Consider the following 7,952-nt stretch of genomic DNA (forward strand, 5'->3'; position numbering starts at 1 on the left):
TGTTCCTTATCACTCTGTGCTCCTTTGGGTAGTGTGGAGTTTCTTTTTTTCATTTTTTATTAGGAGAGACAACAAACATTGGCTGAAAAGTTTGCACAAAGGCAGTTTCTCTTAAATTATACTATATCTCCAAAAAGCACTCCTGCCTTCACTCGTCTTTATTTTGGAAATCTTTTTTCAGCTGGTGGTATTAATGAACATAAATATATGTAATAATTTCTAGACTCTTGTAGACTGATATGATTTATGTCAATCATTGCTGGAAGATCATTTATTAAAATGATATATATATTAATGATTAATAAATATGCTACACTTTCTTTTCCTTTGAAGTATAAAGGTGCTACTGTCAGCCTTTCCTTTAAACAATCAATAGGACCAGAGAACTTTGACCTAGGCAAGACCTAGGTCACTTTCTGCGTAGCACAATTTTTTATATGAAGATATCTTTCTGCATTTATTAAAAATAGAGAACTACATCTCTGAGTGACATTTCAATTGTAATAACCCTGAAAAAGAGTACAAGACCAAGGCCACCGATGCTATCAGTGTAGAAGGGCAGGAATAGAATATTGGTGATCACAGTGCAATATTGACCACAAAACCCCTTATGCAGTGAAACAGATGTTGTAAATGTAATGCTAGATGTATTTTTCAAAACTGCAAAGCCAAAAAATCACATTGTGTAATAGCAAAAGAACTTTGTTTTTATACTAGTATTTAATCAATGATGTCTATACAAGAAGGAAATTAATAACAGATGGGCACTTTTCAAACGGTAGGGAAAAGGAACTCTTCCTCAATTCTATGTGGGTTTTTAAAAATCTTTTTCTCTTTGCCCTACTGACCTGATTATAGGTACGTCATCAGTTACCATTGGTAATGAAGATCAATGGTGCTGTGCATTTCCAATAACAAATCTTTACTCACAGTACAAATCATTTATCAGTGTTATGCTTTTTATCTTAATGCTTCTTTTAATTAAGTGACATACAAACTTGAAAAACATGCCAGATGTTCTGTTTATTGTATAGAATGTCATGAATGCTAAAAACAAATTAATCATCCACCCTGTTTTTGAGCTTTAATATGTGCTGTTCATTAGGGATCACTTCTAAGCCAATTTACAGAATATGATTGTATTATACAGTATATATCACAAAGGAGGTGAATTATCCCTAACCAAAAGCAAATAAAAAGAAACTGAAAAAAAGCAAAAATGATTCCATAATCCTAATGAAAAAACTGGTATTTCCTTTAAATAAAACAAAAACGTCATTGTGAATTATTACAAAAAATGAGAGAAATAATGCAAACATGGACATAAATTGAACGAATGGTTTAACCTGACAGAATGAATATCACTGTATATTGTTGCTTATGCTTTATTGTTGTTATTTTTCATTGGGGCTTTCGTAGGTGTTTAAATCTCAGCACTGTTTATCTTCATCCTTTTAGAATCTTGAGACTCTAAAACATATTAAGAAGCCCAAGCAGCACTCCCTAGTGGTTCAATTAGAGGGACTCTTGCTTTGTGTGCAGATTGGATTCTACGGCTCAGACATCGTAGATCTGTATGTGCTGGTGAGGTCGCTAGCTGATTAAACCACGAATCCGCAAGAGGTTGCGTAGAATTGGCTCAGCAACACTGGCAAAGGGCAAGGATTAGCAAGACAGGGCTCACCTGGCTGGCTGCCAACCAGCCACTACTCCTGGTGTGCGCCCGCAGTGACATCAGTGAAAGAGAGAGAGCTCGCAGCAGGTCAAATGATAAATGGCAAAATAATGCAGGTAATTATAAATGATGAATGGCTTGGATTGAGAGTGATGGGGGAACATCTAATTCTCTCCCAGGCGGCCACAGGAGCTGTTGCCTGCTTGCAAAACAATTGGCAATTCCAAACTGGGAGAGTGCATAAATCATAACTGACAATTCCACATTTAAAAATATATGTATTTACTAAACAGAAGCATAGTGAGAAGGAAAGAGTGTAACAGTGTGTCAGTAAAGCATAGACTACTATACAGTAGTTCAAACAAGAGTATTGTAGCATGTTTATTCTTTGACATTTCTCTAAACTGAATGAATACAAACAGTAAGTAGTATATAGAGCAGAATGCAGTCTTTTTGCTGTTCTGCATCATTAGGATTATTACATTAGGAGTTTTCCTCATTCTTATTTGAGCTTTTTAACAGTTCTTGGCATTCTTCAACACAGCATTTATCTACCTTACTGGCATTGTAACTTTGTAGGTTTTTTTTGAGAAATGAATAGTTTGCTGTTTTTATTTTCCTCAGCTTTAATTCTAAAGATCACCTCGTTTTATGCCGGGAAGGATTCTCATTTAGAGATGCTGCATTGGAAAGATTTTGCAGAAGGCTGAGTCACAAGGGACTGCTGGTATTTCTGTAAATACAGGTCTTATTGCTGAGCGACTTGTGAAGTTGCCACATGTAACTCTGGAGTCAATGGCCTGGTATGGCTGCCATGTGCACTGTACATCCACGTATACAGCTATATACACAGGCACGATGCACCCATCTTCCACACCAGCAAAGCAAGTTTATATTCCGCTATATACCATTGTGGCTTTATTTAATGATTTATGTTTTGCAGCACTGTGGCACAGTTGTTAGTATTGCTGTCTTGCAGCTTTTAGGCCCTAGGTTTAAATCTGGACCTGTGGTGCTATCTGCGTGGAGTTTGCACTGCTCTGGTGCTCTGGATTTTTCCATCAGTCAAAAGACATACTGGTAGGTTAATTGGCTGCTGGGAAAAACTGGCCCTAGGTGTCAGTATGTGGGCGTTTATGTCTGTTTGCCCTTTGATGGACTGTCCTGACTAGGGTGGACCCCGCCTCGTGCCAACTGCTTGCTGAGATAGGTTCCGGCTCCTCTGTGACCCTGAATTAGATGAACCAGTTAGAAAATGAATAGATGGGTAATCTACTGTATGTTTCATGCTTTAAACTAGCTTAACTCTTTTTAGCCATAACAATACTATATGTACTAGAGCAAATACTGTACATTGCGATTACAACCTTGTCGAAGTTAAGTGACAGGTGTTTTGCCAGGTAATCTTTCATTTAGATTTGTTTAATTTTTTAGGTGAATCCATGCTTCTGAAAAAAAGAACAAATATATAGACTGGCTTATTGAGATATTGCTGCAAGCTTGTGCTAACTAATGCTAGAAACTGTAATCAAATGAACCTGAGGTTTTCATAAAATTGCAGACTCTGTGTCAATGCTCAGAAATGTCCAGGGCAGATGTAGATAACATCTGCACCTAGCTGTGCATGTGATGCCTCCATATAGTAGATGGCACACAACTGGTTGAACGATGCTGGGGTTGGGTGGCTTTGAATCCACAGAGGTATTATCAGCTTGCTGTGCAACATTGAAACCTTGGATTTCCCAGGTGTCTGCGAGTCTGCAGGCTTTTTTAGTTACATAAGAATGCTGCAGATGAGAGAAGGCCATTCAGCCCATCTTGCTTGTTGGTAGTAAAGTAGCTATATGAATCTAAGGTTCTATCCAAATTATTCTGCAAGGTGCCTAAATTTAGGACTTCAAACTCTTGACTGGGAGGGTTACTCTAGATAGTGTTTCTTATTCATTCTCCTCTAAATTATTTTCTTTTTAATTTCAATGTGACCCTTTGTTGCTGTTTTGTTGGAGTTTCTGAGGAACACACCGGTGTTGAAACTAATGGTTGTATACCATTAATATTTTAAATGCTTGGATTGAATCCCCTCTGAATCTTTTATTAATTTAGGCTGAAGAAATTTAGCTTCTTTAATATGTCTGTCTGTATGGGACAATCAACTAAGACCAAACATCACTCTAGTTGCTCTTCTTTAAACTTTTTCTAAGCTTATAATATCCTATTTTTGTGGTATGATATCCAAACCATTCTAAATGATGATTTACTAATGCATTTTGCAAAACATAACTCCCTTGATTAAAATTCCCCATCTTTTGTAATATTCAAAAACACTGTCTGCCTCTTTATTGCTACCCACATTGTTTAGATGACAACATAGAAAAAGCTACATAAACACCAGATTCTTTTAAGAAATGTCTTTGTGCACTTCAAAATCACCTACAGTATGTGATACAGTGTATATTCATAATTTGCAGATCTCTTTACACTTAACTAATGTTACAGTAGATTTATTTTGCCATGTGATTCATGTTTTTTCTCAATTCCTTTGTTACCGTTTCTGTGTTTGCTACCTGCTTTTGACCATCTGAAGATCCAGCTTGAGGACTCTCCTTTTACTGTGCTGTACATTAAGGAGTTTAGAAGCTTTCTGAAAATCTAAGTCTTCATGTCATTTTTCTGTGGTATCAACTGTTATTGCTTATTTAGAAGAATTTGAGTAAGCTGGTTAATCAAGGCCTTCCCTTTTCATCCATGTTGACTACATCTTAAAACTACAGTTTTTAACCATTTTTCTTGTTTGTCTAGTTTAGATTTGTTTACACAGATTGTTAACAGAAGCAAGACTGATTGGACTTCAGGTTTAGATTTTCTCCACTTTTTATGAATTGGCTCTACAATTTCAATTCCTCTGTCAGTGCGTAAAGTTCCCATCATTAGTAAGCAATGCAATATCCTGGTTATGTGGCAGTGAAAGCTTCATCAGACCTTCAGTGAAAAATACTCTGTGTGTCCTTGTGCCATTTATAAGTTTGTATAATGCTGCCTATTGTCCTCATACTGTATGTCTATGCACAAAATGCAATTCAGAATTAGTTGTCTCCACTGTGTGGTCTGCATTCTGTGAATGAGGTAGATAGCTTTAACAGTGCATATCTCAGAGGACGACTTGTATGCCTTTCATCTCTCCTGTCCTGGTATAAAGTTGGAGCAGGAAAGCTGAATTGATTAGCAGTCTTGGTGGAGATACAAATCAAAATATATCAGAGTATAAAAAAGTAAAAATCTGCACAGATGTTTCAACAATTAAGAGAAATAATATATAATGACGTGAAACTGAAATGAAACAAAGACTATTAGAAAAATGGAAACTGAAGCTATGACTGAAATAAAAATAGATGTAGATACTGAAATAAAAATTTATCAGCTGTAATGTTGGGTAATGTAGTGTAGTGTCAAGTGTAGCAAGGTGGATGGTTTTATAATTACTATAGAGAAAAACATACCGCTTCAATTGATCAGCTACTGAATTGTCAGCCAAGCAAGAAACATTTGCAATCTTTCTTACAATCTTATGTTCTAATATGAGAGATTTGCAGATGCTGTTAATTATCACCAGCGTTCCACACTACACTTATATCTGAGAAATATAAAATGAAAGGTAATTATACTATATTCCTTAGGATGTGTTCAAAAAGAATGGCAATACACTTAAATCTCATTAACATGTTTTGAGTTGTTACTATCCATAGTGTAATAAATGTTGTGTTTGACAGCATTCATTTTATTTATGAAAATGTGAAGCAATTACTAAGGGCTTGTGTACAGAAAACAGCAGATGATGGTCCACATAAGGACTTCACAGTTGAAAAACTTCATAAACAATTAATATTTTCCTCTAAATTATATATTAGTATAATTTCTACACAACAGTTTTTCAATGCTGTTTGGAATTGACGTCCTACTGACCCAGTTTCATGAAAAATACGAATCCAATTTTTAAACTGCATGCTAGGTACGTCATTGTTGTCAATATCATGTTACTCAGTTCCAGATTTAATGTTTTAAATCTTTTTGATGTTTTATCTGTAAAGTCCGTTTCCCATTATAGTCTCAGGAGAAATTGAATCTTAATATTGTTTTTAATACTTCCTTAACTATTGACGAAACATACAGTAACATATTCCTCACATGCTGAAGTTTCAACAAGCTGCAGTTTTAACACTAAGTTCTTGTTTATATTATTTGCTCTAAAACTCAAATACACACAATAGAGCTGGGAGTGTGGTTAAATGGATGGGCAAATGGACTGTTTTTTCTGCTTTCATATCTATTTTGCATCCCTTTGCAGTCTCTATCGTGTCATGTCTAATATTATTTTACACCTACATCTGAAGAAACGTAGGGATAATCATCAACAGACCTTGTGCGTTAATGGTATAGTTCCTTATGCACATAAAGCATTTTTTGGTTAAATATGATTCATGACATGTGCCTAAAAAAGTGTAGTGTTGCAAGAGATTCCATCTGATTTCCTGCCAAACGGCATGCAGAAGTGAAACAGTGTTTCAAATCTGCAGTGATTTCATGCAGTCATGTTGGCATCTCGTTAATTGATTTTTCAGTGCTTCCCCCACACCAAGGTTTTTTTGTAGATCATTTTTCACTTTTAAAAATACATCCAAATTAAATGATTTTTGAAGGGTCTCAGTTTACAACATAAGTAGAAGTCTGATGGACCTCTGAGTATGCAAGGATCCTGAAATATTTCCTTTTATTGGATCCAGTCACTCGGTTCTCTTTGTTGTTACACAATTATCTACAAGAATCATAGATACTACCCAATGCTATTACATATATAGAATACACCGGTGTATTCTATGCTTTATAGTTGTGTTATATTAACTAGATGTACAGTACAGTACATATGAACAAGTAATAGGTTTATTCCATGCTGAAAAAAAGAAGAAAGAGAACACAACGTTTCGGCCGTGGAGCCTTCTTCACACACCTGAAGAAGGCTCCACGGCCGAAACGTTGTGTTCTCTTTCTTCTTTTTTTCAGCATGGAATAAACCTATTACTTGTTCCTTTGCAGCCTATGCATGCTGACGCAGCTACCCATCTGAAGTACTGTACAGATGATTAAGTGGGTTTGAGGTGATTCTGGTGATATAAAGTTCATGCCTAGTAAGTTCAGTTTCCTGAAAGTCTATGTAAAAAAATAAGAAAAACTAACCAACTCTTAAAACATATTTATTTTTTTGGAAGAAATTGCATTACTCTTGCGAATTAAGACAATAAATACAAGCATATTGACACAATGGTTTAGTTTTGAGTAAGCACTCATTAGGGAGCAAAGGAACAAGTAATAGGTTTATTCCATGCTGAAAAAAGAAGAAAGAAAACACAACGTTTCGGCCATGGAGCCTTCTTCAGGTGTCATCAGACGTTATAGATGAGCCAAAGAAAGCAGGGTTATACCATCACGTTCTTGATTGAAACTATCCAGGCCTACCTGTGTGCTTTTGCCTTTACTACTCATACATAGTTTCCCGCACATACAATGCAAATGAATAGTATTAGTGTGTACACCAGAACCACATTAGCTTCTCTTCTTTCCATTCATATGGCGAAAAAATAACAACAGAAATGAAAACAGTCTAGCAAATAGGAAAGTACACAAGAAAAACTGGAGATGAAGTTGCTTCCAGAGAGCTTTTAATGGGATGGATCAGCAGCCCGAGTAACCAGAAGTCTCTCAGCTGAAGTGTGAAGAGACCCCTGGCTTCCAGCACAAGTCTGGTCTCAGGAGTTTGGTCCAGCTCAGCTTGTCTTGTGTTTTCCTTGGCCCATTGGCCTGAGCTGCTCTGCTAAATCAGGAGTCAAGGAGACAGGGGAGGTGGTGCCAGACACAGGATGCGATCAGTCAGAGGGAGAGCTGGCAAGTCTGCCTGGCTTCCACAGCTCCCAGCTCCTCACACAGCTGACAGGACGGAGAAAATGCTGACCACTGCAAAAACCGCTGGCTTTAAAAGAGATACTCTTCATTAACCCTACAGTGTAGAGATCATATTTAAGGGAAATATCTTGTAACATTCAGTTACTGCACCCTATCGAAATGAGCTGTATTTAAAAACGTATATTTAAAAAAATACTGCCAGAGGTAACATTTCTTTCATTTCTCCAACTGCAGCTCAGCTGAATAATTGCATTCAAATCTGATAATCACTATGTTTGTCTTACCAAGGATTTTTGTAAATCCCTTCACAAAAGCAGAAGGTAAT

Source organism: Atractosteus spatula, chromosome 15, assembly GCF_055471065.1.
Source record: "Atractosteus spatula isolate fAtrSpa1 chromosome 15, fAtrSpa1.hap1, whole genome shotgun sequence".
Lineage (NCBI taxonomy): Eukaryota > Metazoa > Chordata > Actinopteri > Semionotiformes > Lepisosteidae > Atractosteus > Atractosteus spatula.